This window comes from Cupressus sempervirens, chromosome 4, assembly GCF_028749045.1.
Source record: "Cupressus sempervirens isolate cs-2001-9-10 chromosome 4, ASM2874904v1, whole genome shotgun sequence".
NCBI classification, from domain to species: Eukaryota; Viridiplantae; Streptophyta; class Pinopsida; order Cupressales; family Cupressaceae; genus Cupressus; species Cupressus sempervirens.
The window spans coordinates 307,974,990-307,989,856 of NC_143121.1; positions in this window are offsets into that span (position 1 = coordinate 307,974,990).

Consider the following 14,867-nt stretch of genomic DNA (forward strand, 5'->3'; position numbering starts at 1 on the left):
CTTGCCATGCAAACTTCCAGAAATCTATACTCAAAGGGAATTTCCATATCTCCCAAATTATATAGAATTAGGACCTGCATCTTTATTTATAAATAGTACTCTTGGCCCTCTAAATTCCCTTAAACTTTCACCATCTAACTCATTATGAAAAAAATTCTACATGGTCTGCAACAGACACCTAGAAACCAAAAAATACAATTCTACCAACAAGATAAAAATAGCTCAAACTTCAACTCAATCCATCCAATCTCTATGCACACATAAGACAAGGTTCCCCAATGTTTCTCCAACACATCCCTAACCATGAAAAGCATAACTCCACCAAATCCATCCTCGATGCTCCTGAATCAGACTCCCAAGGTAAATAGAAAAGTATGTCCCATACTTTGATGCCCAAAGAAAGATCTGCAACCTTCTTCATCTTCAATTAAAGGCTTCCACTTCATCAAAGTCAATAGAAAAAAATCTGAAAATCAACCATCTATGCCTCATCCATTGAAACATTAGAATCAAATACATATTAGTAACCCAATCAGCATGCTCACACCCAAGAACAAACTGAACATAATGCTTCAACAACAAACCCTCATCCATATCAGCAACTAGTGAATCCACACCAATAGCAACAAACTCCATATCAGCAGCAATATGTAGATCTCCATCAACACATTCCAAACTCACAACACCAGTAATCTCGTTGCTCATTGTAATACCCTAAAATTGGCTCATTGCCATCTCAACCAATTCTGGTCTATTTCTAATCAATCCTAAAGTCCTATTCCATTAGGTAAATTCTTATTCGGCTACTCGCTAGTTGACTTAATTGTCAGATGCAGAAAACCCTAATCTGCATTGATCATGCTTATTATTTAATTCCTATAGTATTTACTCATATTAGTCATATTAAACCTATTGATTAATATTTAATTTAATTACTAAGTATTTATACTTTAATTAAATTAAATTATATCTTAAGGCTAATATACTATGGAATTAAATTTATTTAATTTAATAAATTTGCCTATTTTAATTAATTAAACAAATTTATTTAATTAAATGGAGAACTTATTTCTAATTAAACAAAGTTATTTAATTAAATGGGAAGCCATTCCTAATTAATTAAATGAAGTTATTTAATTAAATAAGAAAAGTGTATCTAATTAATTAAAGGATTATTTACTTAAATAGAAAATGTAATTATGAGAGCATATCTCATTTTATTAAATTAAATATCTCACCAAATTCTCTCTTTAGTTCAAAAAGGGAAATTCCCAGTTCACTGTTGATAAAAAAGGAATTAAATTAGTTAACTCCTTATTCTACTCAAATTAAATTAGTTAATTCCTTATTCTACTCAAATTAAATCAGTTAACTCCCTTTAATTTGAGAATCTTCCTTTATGACTGAACTTCACCTTTAATCCTGACCGTTGATTGAAATCGATCTCAACCATTGATGGATTCCAGGAAAGTCTATTTAAGAGACCCTCATCTCTTCATTTTGAAGGAGATTGAATAAGAATTTGCATCGAATTGTTGTTGGATTGTGCATTCATTTGAGCTCCTTACTTTCATAAGATATTCATTTTCTAGCTTAATCTCATTTAGCATAATATGCATACATTTTAGCATAGCTTCCTTTTACATGTTTTTAGATTAAACGTGCATACTCCATTCTAGATTAATCTGCATTCTCATATAGATTAGTCGCATTTTCTTTTAAATCCTTCATTCATAGAGGGTCTGGTTTCTTAAACACCTCAAATCTGAGGATATCTGACAAGCAATTCCCTTTAGATAGAAGGCAACAGGTCGCCTTGCTAGCTGATTTTCAGATGAACAATCCAATGTTCATTCCGAGATGAATCCGCATAAAATGATCGTGTTGAAGTGTGTGTGTTAGCAAAGGCTGCATTTTCACATACACACACTCACAAGATGCCTTGTAACATACAAGTCACCACCAACAGCAACCAAATCATCCAGGACTGAATGCTTTGCAATCTCGATGTTAGACTCAACCAACTGATAATGAAGACCAATGTCCATCCTAGCATCAACAAGTTTAGGAATATCCTTAGCAACAACCTCTAGTTGCTCTACAGGTTATGTATCAGACTCCACAAACTGATCAGCAAAACCAACCTCTTTCACCTCGACCTTGTTATGCCATATCCTCTCTTGAACAAGTCTCTTAACTAGCCAAACAACTCTCTTTAGGATCAGTATACTTTAGCTCCACAAAAATCTATGAAATGCCTTCCTCATCCTATCCTTATCTCGATTATATGGACTAGTTTCAAACTGAGCAACCACCTCCTTAGCTCGATTAGCCAAACTAGATTTAAAGTGAGCAAACATCTTAGAAAAATTCATTTCCACCACATCACAAAGATTTGCAATCATCTCAGGGTCCAATCCTCTCAGAGCCATCTCCCAAGATCTTCATAAACCCTTTGTAACAAATCCTTCCCACACTCCTTGTGACAACCTCGAATTGTTTGCAAGTCAGATCACAACATACCACCTTGCATGAAAAATTAGGAAACACATCACAAGTCCAAGACCAGGGATTTGCAATCCAAAAACTCCTTGTTATCATGCCTCAACAAGATCATTCTTCCATGTTCACAATCATAGATCCATCTGCATGTCCTCCTAAGGTCCTAGTGCAAACTGCCACAACTTTAGTGATATGTCTACATGCTGAGGAATAACCTTTGCTTTGATACCACCTGACACAATGCAAGGTAGGAGAATCCCCAAAGGAGATGTCCTAGCCCCCAAAAAATAACCACATAGTAGAAACACAACAATAAGAAGCAATAATGCAATATCTGATACCAAATCATAATAAATTATTCATAGATATAATAGATTTCATGCAATGTGTTGAGCTATAAAGCCTTCCTCATTATGGCTAAATACAAAGCAATTACAATAACAATTCTCCAAGATCCCTCAAGATCCAATCCAAACCCTAGCTAGTCTAGATCACACTCTATAGAAACCTCCAAGGAAAATCTAAACTTGTGCTCGGAAGCCCACCAAGCAATCTCCTTGCTTTCCAAACCACGACTACTAGCCCTTCTCAAACTTGATCCAAGATCCAAGTGTAAACCACCTCACATTCAACACTATGTCCGCACACTCGGAACTCCACCACAATCCTACCATAAACTACCTCACATTTAGCACTTTGTCCATAGACTCAAGAAAACTACCTCTTCAGCTACTCTACACATTCACTTCTCCTCTAAATGAATGACTAAAACACTCCACAAGACCACCTAATTATACCAACTAAGCCACAAGTTGGCCACAACACAAATCAAATACCCATACATAAATTAAATGCCAAAAGTCAGCCATGAATAGAAATTAAGTGTCCAAAAATTGATACTCGAGAAAAATCACAATATCCCCTAGATCCGATTGAATTAGAACTTGTGCTTTGAAATAAAGGTATTACTTTAGGTCTTCTACAACCCCTAAATTTTATGAAGGCTTATTCATCAATGATATGTGTCCATCCATCTTGAAAGTCATGCATAGAAACCTATCACACAAACTGCCAAAAATTGATACTCCAGTAGAATTGCCATATCTCCCAACTTATAAAGAGTTAGGACTTGCACCTTTAACCAGAGATATTAGTCTAGGCCTTCTTAAATTATTGTAATATTCATCCTCTAACTCATTGTGAAAAATTAGTTACACGGCCTACAATAAGAACCTAGAAATCAGAGAACACAGTTCTTGCAACAAGGTAAAAATAACTCAAACTTCAACTCAATCCATCCAATCTCTATGTGCACATAGGAAAAGGTTCCCCAATGTGTCTCCAACACATCCCTAACCATGAAAATTATAACTCCACCAAATCTATGCTTGATGCTCCTGCATCAATTTTAAATTCTATAAACTTGCTCAATAACATTTTTACATCCCTCATGATTGACGTGGCATGCCAACTCATTCAACTAACCACCTTAATGATCTCAATAAGCAATAGGGAGTCCCCCTCAACAACCAATTTTTTAATTTCAAAATTGAAAGATATCTCCAATCCTGAAAGGAGGCCCAATGCTTCCACCTTATTAGTTGATACTATCCACAACTACTGACATATCTCTTGATGTAGACTCCATGTTCATCATAGATAACTCCTCCAGTGGCCACCCCTTGAACCATCCAAATTAAGTTTCCACAAACTCAAGGTGGTTTACATCCATTAAGTCCCCTTAATCCTATACCCCTTCCCAACACCTATCTAATTAAGTATGGGGATTGAGGGGCAATTTCCATCTCCATATGGGAGCATATTCTATAATTAGTGTATTTGAAAAACCTCCTCAAGCGGGGAAGATTTTTCCCTGAATGTATAGTTATTTCTCTCTTTTCATATGTTCCAACACACATAGGGGGGATGGATTTCCATATCATTTTAATCAATGGATGGTATGAGGGGCATCTTCAGTAAAGGATATATTATTGAGCATCACTATTCATAAAAACATGAAACCCCTAACTGACTAAATAGATTCTACCATATCTAAGTAGAATAGGAGCACTAAATTATGCAATGAGAAATGATCTCTTCCTCATTGCTACACAAAAAACACACCAATTGACCATTTGAAACCCATGCCTTTTGAGATTGTCAATCATGAGTATACAAGTTAACTTTGGGAAGGAATTGAGTCTTCCAAATGTACCTCCAATCTATGGCCCCGACCTCTCCTATAATGCTAATATACATTGATTTTACATCAAATTTCTTACTAGAATTTGTGTCCCATATAATTTTATTTGTATTTGGGAAGATAGGGATATGGGTGTCTTTCAGGAGGGACCCCAACTCCTCATATATGAGTTTCTCTACAAGATTAAAATGACTCATATTAAATTATTTCCACTCATTATTTTACATATAATTGTTCACCTTGAGATCGAAGCCATTCTCTCCCTACTCGTTTAGAGTGAAAAATAGAGGGGAGTCACCAATCTATATATCCTCCTAAAATATAACTACATTCCCATCTCCAATATTCCATCTGATACCACCCCTTAAATGTTTCCTATTCTTAACAATAAATTAGTTCATATCTTTGATACACCTGGGAGATATTCATTGTAAAGGGCTTGACTAAAAGGCCTTCCTCCCAAATATTCTTCTCTTATAATTAGAGACCAATAGACCCTTAGGGAAACTTTTGTTCAATGTGGTCGATAGTATTTGAGGTTCATTTGGGTGTTGTTTTATGAATGAGTGAAGGTCCAATATAACATTTATTATATAGAACTAATCAAAAAAGGTATAGGAAACAAGGATTGATGTTGATTAAATATGTTGAATTATAGGTGTACATTGAAAGAATTAGTTTTGAAACAAAATAGACAGTGGGTATCTAGAAGGCCTGGTTTTTGGGATCAAGTTGTTAGGATTCGATGCTTGGGAATGTAAACAAGGCCAAGGGGACTTTAAATCTACTAAATCTATGGTTTTGACACCTAAGTAGGCACGCTTCAATGTTGGGAAATTAGGGATTAAGGATAAAAGAGTAGTTTCTTTGTAAAAGTGGCATATCTTAAGCCTATGAATGGCTACCATGGTGTGATAGAAAGGACATAATCATAAAAATCCTATGCATAATATTCATATGTTGTAGAGAATCCAAAAGGGTATGCAAATATATAATTTATTTTCATGATGTTTTGGAAAAGTTTGGAGAAAAATGTTCCATGACAACCAAGTGTCATTAGGCCTATTAGGTAAACTTTGTATTTCCCTTGTAAATCCTTATAAGTTAAAGATAATTGAATATTATTTGAAGGAGACGTTACCGTCAAACCTACAAAATAGAGTTCAAGAACCAAATTTATAACCATAACAAAATTTATATCTCTTCTTAATTTGATACACAAAATTTGGCATCTGAATATGCACATGTTACATTACTTATCATATTTTTATACAAAATATTACATCTAAATATAAACATGTTACATATCTTCTCTTTTTATTTATAAAAAAAATTGGCATCTACATATGCACATCATTGTGAAGTTACAATATTTCCTGTAATATTTATACAAACTTTTCAAAAGTATTCTACCATATGTAGAATGATTCAGCTATATAACATAGAATCAATGAAGGGAACCTTTTGGATCATCTCTAACCCTTATTGTATCAAGTGTTGCCTTCTGATCAGATTCACATACTTTATACTACTTCTTGTTAAGAAGTCTACCATGATATGATATTAGTTGAATATTTGTTACAATAATGAGGTTAGAGTAATGAAGAATAAGACTGTGCGTCTCAAAATCCTCAAACAATCACATGCTAGAATTCTTGATAGGGTACATGGATTTAATTGTAAAAATAATTTAAAATCAAAATTGATACATTATACATCAAAATTTTACTTAAAGATATATGTATGCCACTAGATATAAATATACTACCTTCTAAGCCATGTGCGTATGAAAATGATGGATTCTTTTGGGTAATCAATACCCTCATGATCAATGACTATAGCTATTGGTTTCTTTTTTGCCTAAATATACTAACATAGAAAGTAATTAGTTCCTTCATAATTATTGTCATATGAAATAACTACATATACATGGTATGAATTATATGGAATGATAAGTTAATGCAAAAATTAAAAGTAATACATCTTAACCAAGTATTAATTTCATAGCTTAGTACCTAGTTTAGCTAGATCAAATACATGCTCAAAATTTGTTGATGCTTCTCTGGTCGAGCTGTAGTATTATAGGTAGTTGATATGAATCAGTTGTATGTAATGGTCTATAAGACCATTAGTCAACACAATCTTTTGATTCATGCTCATCCCATAAATGATTCATATAAGAAGAGAAAAAACATTCAATCTATCTAGTCTAAATACCTAGTGATGCTACATTTGAACTTTAAAATGAATGTATCTCACTTGATCATGTAAGTGTACAATAATCTTTTAAATTTTCAATGTTAGGTTCATCTATCAACTAAAAATATCTCGAAACCATAGACTTACCTATATTACCTAGTCCCATCATAGAATTACACCATTGCACAATTGTTTCAACATTTTCTAATATTGCACCACCTTTGTACTATAATTTCTCTCTACTAAGGGTACACTTCACACATGCTCCAACCTTAGTTAAATTTTAAAAATGTTTCACTCCACTTGTCACATGCATCCTACTCAACCAATAGAGAATCCTTGCATTGTTGAATTGTATAGTGCAATTAAATAACCATATAATGGCTTGATTGTATCTTACATCTCTTTCCCTCAAAATTTCATAGAAAACTCCAAAATATCCTTATACAAACTGTGGTGAATGAGTTTGATCATTTTTGATATAGAAGTGATAATCTTTTAAAACCTTTTCATCCTCCTCTGTGCTATCATGTGCATGAATAAATGCTACGTGTAAAAAAAATGATATGTGTACATAGATTTATAATAAATTGATTTCACTTCTTTTTGAGTTTTTAGTCTATAGTTTTTAGTGAAGTCAACAATTGACACAATCATACCCAATGGAAAAGTGTCCTTCCACAACTTGAATTGCTCATCTAGCCATCTAGCTCAATGTGTATGATGTGTGTACTCATAAACTATTTTTTCTTGAAACCATTTAATACAATCACCTACACATACATCATTTTTACTAATTCACACCTCTTTAATTCTTTTCCATCTTTAACACCATATGTAACTAACTTGTAATTTCCAAGAGAAACTAGTGTCTTACTAAGTTCATGTGTGTTATCTAGAAGTAGGCATCTCTGCAAATTTTGCAAACCAGATTGAGGGAAAAACCCTTTCAAATATATTGTCTTATAATAAAGGCACCCATCATCTTATTTCTTATAAATGACATACTCACTTAATTCTCCCATAGTTTTACATATGACCACTCACATAGGGGTGCTTGTATCTCTGAAGATATGGTTGTTCTACTCTTTCCAAATGCTCTAGAAGATGTAGGGGGTAATGTCCTTCCATATCATTTTTATCAAGGGGTGGTGTAAAGGGCATTTCCATCCAAGGATAAATTTGGAAATATTACTATTGAAAACCCATGAGATTTTGAGTTGACTAAATATAGTCTACCAAACCTGTATTGAATAGGGGCAGTGGATGAAAAGGCTAGGGGTATATTTTTCCTCATTGTAACACAACACACACTAATTGGACATCTAAAAGCCACACCTCTTATGTTTTTTAATGGTGAGGATTTTTTTGTGCATAAATGGCCACTAGAAGAAATTAATCTTAGGGAGAAAGTGAGAGTGCCAAACATTCTTCCACTCCAAAGCTCCCTCCTCTCCAATTATAGTATTATATGCTAGTTTCACACAAAATTCACCACTTGATTTTTTATCCACTATTACTTTATCCATCTCAAGAAAGGAGGGAACATGAATCTCCTTCAGGAGAGCACACAAATCCTCATGTAAGGATTTGTCCTCCTAATTGAAGTTGTATGTGTTGAAGGCCTTCCACTCTTGGTGATGGATGTAGTTGTTCACCATTTCCCCCATCTTAATGTCCCCTTGCTCTTTTGAAATGTCAAACGTTGTTTCAATTAAGGGAATTTATCCTACCCAATTTTCCTTCCAAAATTAGATAAATATTTTATTTAGATTGTAGAGAAGTTATTATAAAATGATTAACCAATTATAATTATCTATATAATGAGGATTATATCAAGTATTTACTTTCAACCCCTCTAATAAAAATGGAATTATCATGTTGTTTGAGATATGATTAATGTCTATGCAAGAGCTTGCAAAACCATGGTAAATTGTAAGCCTCTCATCTAGGAGGTGTTGGGTTCAACTCTAGACTTTAGCTCATTACCTATAAAAATGAAAAATGATTATTAATTTATAGTCAACATGGAATAGCTAAGGACTAGAAAACATGCTTCCCTACTCTAAGCAAGGATGACAAATCATGATGAGCAAGAATTAAGGGATAATATGTTGATCTCTAACCCTATGATGTCTATTATTGTCCAAACACTTAGTCATTTAGTAGGCAAAATTACATGGTCATCACTATTACTGAGTCATCTAGTAAAGGCTTAGCATGCAAAGCTCATACCAAGTATGATAGTGATCACTGAGAATTGAGTTGAGACTGAGCACATGTACAAGTTGAGCAATATAGTTGCAACTAAGTTCATTGACAAGTTAATGATTACTGAGAAAGAAGGTATATAGAAGTTGAGTGACAGTATGAATGATTCACTATGACTAAGCATCAAAACATTCAGATATCGAGTAGTTTAGTATTTTCATATGAGTTCGTAATGGCGCAGATGTGTAAACTATTTTGGCTGGCTTCTATAGGACATTTAATATTTGTAGAGACAAATAAGGACATGATCACACACCATTATAGAAGGTAATGATCTCGAGGAATAAAAAGCAACCACTTAGATGGAAATGACATAAGGAGATGGATTGTAAACTATTTTCTTGAAAATTTGAAGAACATATATTTAAGGAGGATTCTAAACCTAGAATCATCGAGTGAGTAAGAGAGTGCATATTATGTAAAGTGAAAGTAGATTAGACAAAGGGAAATCAAAGAAGTGAAGGACTAGAAAGAGGTATCTTATTAGTAGATAAGATCAAAGATATTTCAAAGAGGAGACCCAAGACCATCTTACATAGCAAACTGAGGGTTAGGTACTAAATTGGTTACACTTAATTGAAATAGGGTAACTCTTAATAGACTGGCCTTAACATATCTATGTAAACCTCCTAGTAAAGTCATTACTTCATTGTAAGGTAAAATCCTTTAACAAGGTGAGACCTACCAATTTCTAAAGCATTTACTAGGGCAGACCCCTTACAGGGTAGATCATATCTTAGGATCAAACATTGTAACCCTAATAGGTTAACTTTATTATTGCAACAGTAAAGATTGTGGATTTCATTCCCACCCTAATTTTACCTTCTCATTGAAGTTCTTCTCGGTTATCAAATCATTATGTTATGTGTTGAATTTTTCATGGATGATTATGTTTTACCTTTACTATTTTATGTTTTTCAGTTAAAGATGTGAGATATTTTAGGTGTAAAATTAGTAATTTAGTTTTATCATTATAAGTTTAGGATCTTGATTCGCCACCCCTGTTAGTATCTTGTTTCCCATTAATCCTTCCAAAAATTGGTATCAGAGCTTGGTTCTCTTATTAGGAAGTCTAACAACTTGAGAGGATGAGATCATGGAGATGGAAGTGTATAAGATAGGAAAAATCATTGAGAACCAGATGATTCAAATCTAGATCATATTGCAACAATTAGAAGCATCAAAAGAAGAGTTAAGGAAATCCCCGAAAAGAAGGAAAGAGATAAATATTCAAAAAAATGATACACAATACAAAAATGTTGACATAGAAGGACTGCTTAATAGTGGAAAAAAGGGAAATAACAATAAAGCATTGACAAAATTACTAGAAAATAATAGTGCCCTAACTAAAGAAGAAAAATATCTCAAGAGAGAATGGGGAATCCAAGTAGTCAAACTATGTGAAGAAATGGAACAAAAGAAGAAATAATTGGAAGAAAAACTCGTGGCTAAAGAAGACAAAAGATAGATGGCTATCAAACTCGAGAAAAGAAAATTCAAAGTACATAAGCTCACAAAACACCAGTTGGACATGATAATTAAAAAAATAATTGCAACTCAGGAAAAAAATAGAAAGTACATGAAGATCACAAAATTGAGACTGCAAAATTAACAACTGAGAAATGAGTTGAAAAGTGAGAAGGAACTCGTAGAAAGAATGAAAAAACTAGGTAAAAGTGAAAAATACTTTGAATAATTAATGAGATAACCAAGATCAATGAAAGATACCTCTAGACTAGGAAACAACAAGCATTCTTCATCTATTGAAAAATAGAATTATCAAAGAGCAGAGAACAAAAAAATGCAATGCCTATATGCCATCACTATGAAAAAATCAATGATACAACAAACATCTGCAAGAATGAAAGTGGTATGAAAACTCCTAAACCTCAATTTATTGGTAATTATTTTAAATACAAGAGAGAAGGACATCAAACACATGAATACAAATCAAAGAATAATGACTTAACCAAAAATGTATTTGATTTCCACCTTGGTCATTGTTATAACTATCAAAAATGTGGGCATAGAGCTCATGAGTGCAATTTCAAGACAAAACCTAAGTGGAAATCTAAAAAGTAGGCTCATGCACCAAGAAAAGACAATTCCTATAATTGGGATTACAATGCATGGTACAATTGTCACTATTGTGGAGTATGGTCACATCATAGAGATGTAAATTTATCGAAAAATACAATAAGTTGTTAAATGGAGAAATAATATGTTTCAATTGTCTCAAAGTTGGACATATCAGTAGAAACTGCAAAACCAAAGCACCAGCACCAAGTAACAGAAATAAAAAAATTTGAGAGAAAGAAGACATGGATTGAGATAGTGAGAGTTAGAACTAGTGGAGCGGGCAAAACCAAGATCACCCAATCCAATGGATTAGGTGATTACTCCACATCAAAATAAATAAAGAAGGTATGTAGGAACTATATATTCAATTATATATTTCACAAAAATTCCTAGAATAGAACTGATAAAGGTTCATATTTGCATAAGTAAGGATGGATTAAGAACAAATTTATGGAAAGGAAAATGAAAAGAGAATCATTTACTACTTAGAGTATTGAGCATTAGTGATACAATCTATATTGACTAAGCTTTGTAGTGTAGACCAAGTGATCAAGGAAGTTCATGTATTCATTGAATGAATTAGTATTGGTTGAGTAAGGTAACCTTGACTAAGCATGTATGAAGATCAAGCAGCCTATCATACACCTAAAAAGTATGAAGACATTTTAATTATAGACCTAAACTGATTATGTGAGGGTATTTAACAAATTTAGGTATTCATTTTCATTCACCAAGTGATTACAGAGCTCATGATAAATTTAAACTAATTTCAGTGATCAGGGCAAGAGAACCACAACCAAACATTAGCAAATTTGTCAAACAATGTAAGTATTAAATCTCAATGCCAAGTTGATAGTTCATTTGAGATATTGCAAAAATGATTTTTTATTGAAAAATCCTAGATCAAAATGGCATCACGAAGCAAAAAGATGAAGGAAAAAAACTCAAAAATTGTAAGGAATGAATAGAGCCCTCCACCAAATTTCAAAAATTCTATGAATTGTAAAAAGATTGAAGATGATATTGGAGATTTATCATCAATTCCACCCAAGATATTGACTGTTCAAGATGTAAGATCCTATAACCTTTGCAAAGTCACAGAAATAGGAGACTTTGAGGTAAGGGCAGCTTATGAGAAGCTATGTGTTGATGGATTCTTGAAGGATGAGCACAAGATCATTGTCAAGAAAGGGCTTACCTATGCCCAAGGTTTTCCAAATAATTTTAAGGCTAGATTGATAAATATTGCGCCCAGTCAGATTCACAAAATGAACATATGGTCAGTCGATGGGCTGATTAAGATTAACAAGGCCATCATTCAATGGGTAATTGGGTACCCTATGTTGGATCAATCAAAAAGTATAAGGTGTCCAACAAAGATCAAAATTAAAAATGTGACCCAAGAAAAGTGGAATGGTCAAGGAATGTCAATTGATGGAATTGAGGGCTTGTTAGTTTGAATTTTCTATTCATGTGATTACACACAAGTTCTACTAATTTAGCAAGTTAAACAGTGTACCATGTGTAGTAGTGGATTTGGGCTACATGATTGTGAATAAGGATTATACTTATGACCTTGTCGAGATGTAACTTCACCAACTTAAAAATAATTTAGAGGCAATAAGGAAAGAAAAGAATACCATATGTAAGTTTAGATCTTTAATATTTTTCTACATTCAAAATTATTTTCCTACTATTGGAACAATTACTTGGCATGGAGTGGATAAGTGATTTAATCAGCAGGTTGGGAGAAAATTTTGAAGCAATAAAGGATAACTCTTTTGAAGAGTTTAAAATAAAGATGAGGAATCGAAGGAGAATTCCTATGTCGAAAATTGACAAGTATTACGATGAGATATATTTTTATTGTAGATACAATTTTTCTTAGGATAGCATGGCTAAGGTTGATGCCTTATGAAGTGAATATAGATGAGATAAGTGCAGTAGTGACTATAGTTTTGGATGAGGAGATAGATATAGGTATCAAGTAATTTGGCACATATAAAATAATAGTTGTCAAGATGACTATTGAATCTAACCCACCCAAGGTAGATAATAAATAGAAAAGGAAGAGTGTCGAGGGTGATGATAAAGAAGAGGGAGAAGGTTCAAGTCAACCCGAAAAGGCTAAGGATGTAAAAGGAAAGGAATTGGCAATTACAAAGCCTAAACAATGAAGTAGAAAAATTTTTTTATTATTGAGCTTAAGGTAAAAGTTGACCTAAAGAGAGATGTAGAAAAGATGGTAACTCTTTAGAGGCCAAAGTGAAAGGTGAATATCACCAGGTCAAAGATATCTTAGCCCCATGTCAATAAAGTGAAAGGAATTCTTTTAAAGAAGAGGAAATCAATTGGAATACCAAACAAATAACACCAGAGAAGCCAAGGAGAAAATTGATCATAGCACAAGAGGAGGAGGCAAATGATGAACAATTCAAGTCTGATGAACCTATAAAACTTGAAATAGTGAAGAGACTCCCTCCAATAATTGTAGATAAGGTATGTGAAAAGTTAAGAGACTCAAAAAAATTTATAGGATTCAAAATATTAATTATGATTTTTTGAATAATTATGATCAAGTTAAGCTCGAAGAAGCCATAATTGACATGATAATCAAGTTTAGATGTACACCATTGTAATTAGGAGATGGATTCCAAATGGGTTTGTACAAATGAGTTGATACAAAAAGGAGTGGGCACTGGCCAATGAGAAACAAATAAGAGAGACAATATTGGAACAAGCTATGCTAGATTTGGGGAAGACTCATATGTCTATAGTCCTTAAGGATTTTGTAAAGAAGTTTATGACAAGAGATAAGGCATATAAGATTTTGAAAACTAAAGCTCATGAGTTTGAGCAAGATAGCATTTGGGTATGGAAAGAAGCATTTGGATTTCTTACTCCATCTATGGAAGTGAGGGAAGGCACAAATGTAGTAGAGTTTGAAGATACCTACAAGAAATAAGTTTCCAAGCTCACCAAGGAAATTCAACAACTATTTAGTCAGTGTGAAAAAAGTGAGATTTTCATAATTGAAGATGACATTGACACCCCTCCACCGAATCCAAATATATTAACTAAATAGGACATTCAAATTTTAATGTCAGATACAAGTGAGCCCTGTACTAACCCAATTTTGTTACAAATTGTAGATTATACAAAGCTTGATAGTAAGAAGACTAGTGATTTTGATGTGACATCAGTTGCAGAGGATACAAGTGACATGAAACTTGGTAAGGCTTTAATTATGTTTTCACAATTTACTTGTATGTCTTTTTTACAAGCAGAGGCAAATATTGTAAAGGATAGATGCATGGAATTGGTAGTAGAAGAAGTGCAATAGAAAAAGCAAGAGACCACTCAAGATCTTATTCAATTACCAAGTACAAATTCTGTAGAACCCAAAACTGAGACACCTATACAATAGGTAGTTCCTACACAAGAGAAACAACAAAGATCGAGATCGAGTGACAAGAGGAAACAACTGTAACTATCACTACCAAGTGATACAGCCCCATGATCTCAAGTCTTTGCTCAATCAGAGGAGGAAGATGAGTCAGTGAGTCTTGATGAGGTTATTGTTGTCACTTAGGTTTGCACCCTTGTCTAAGGC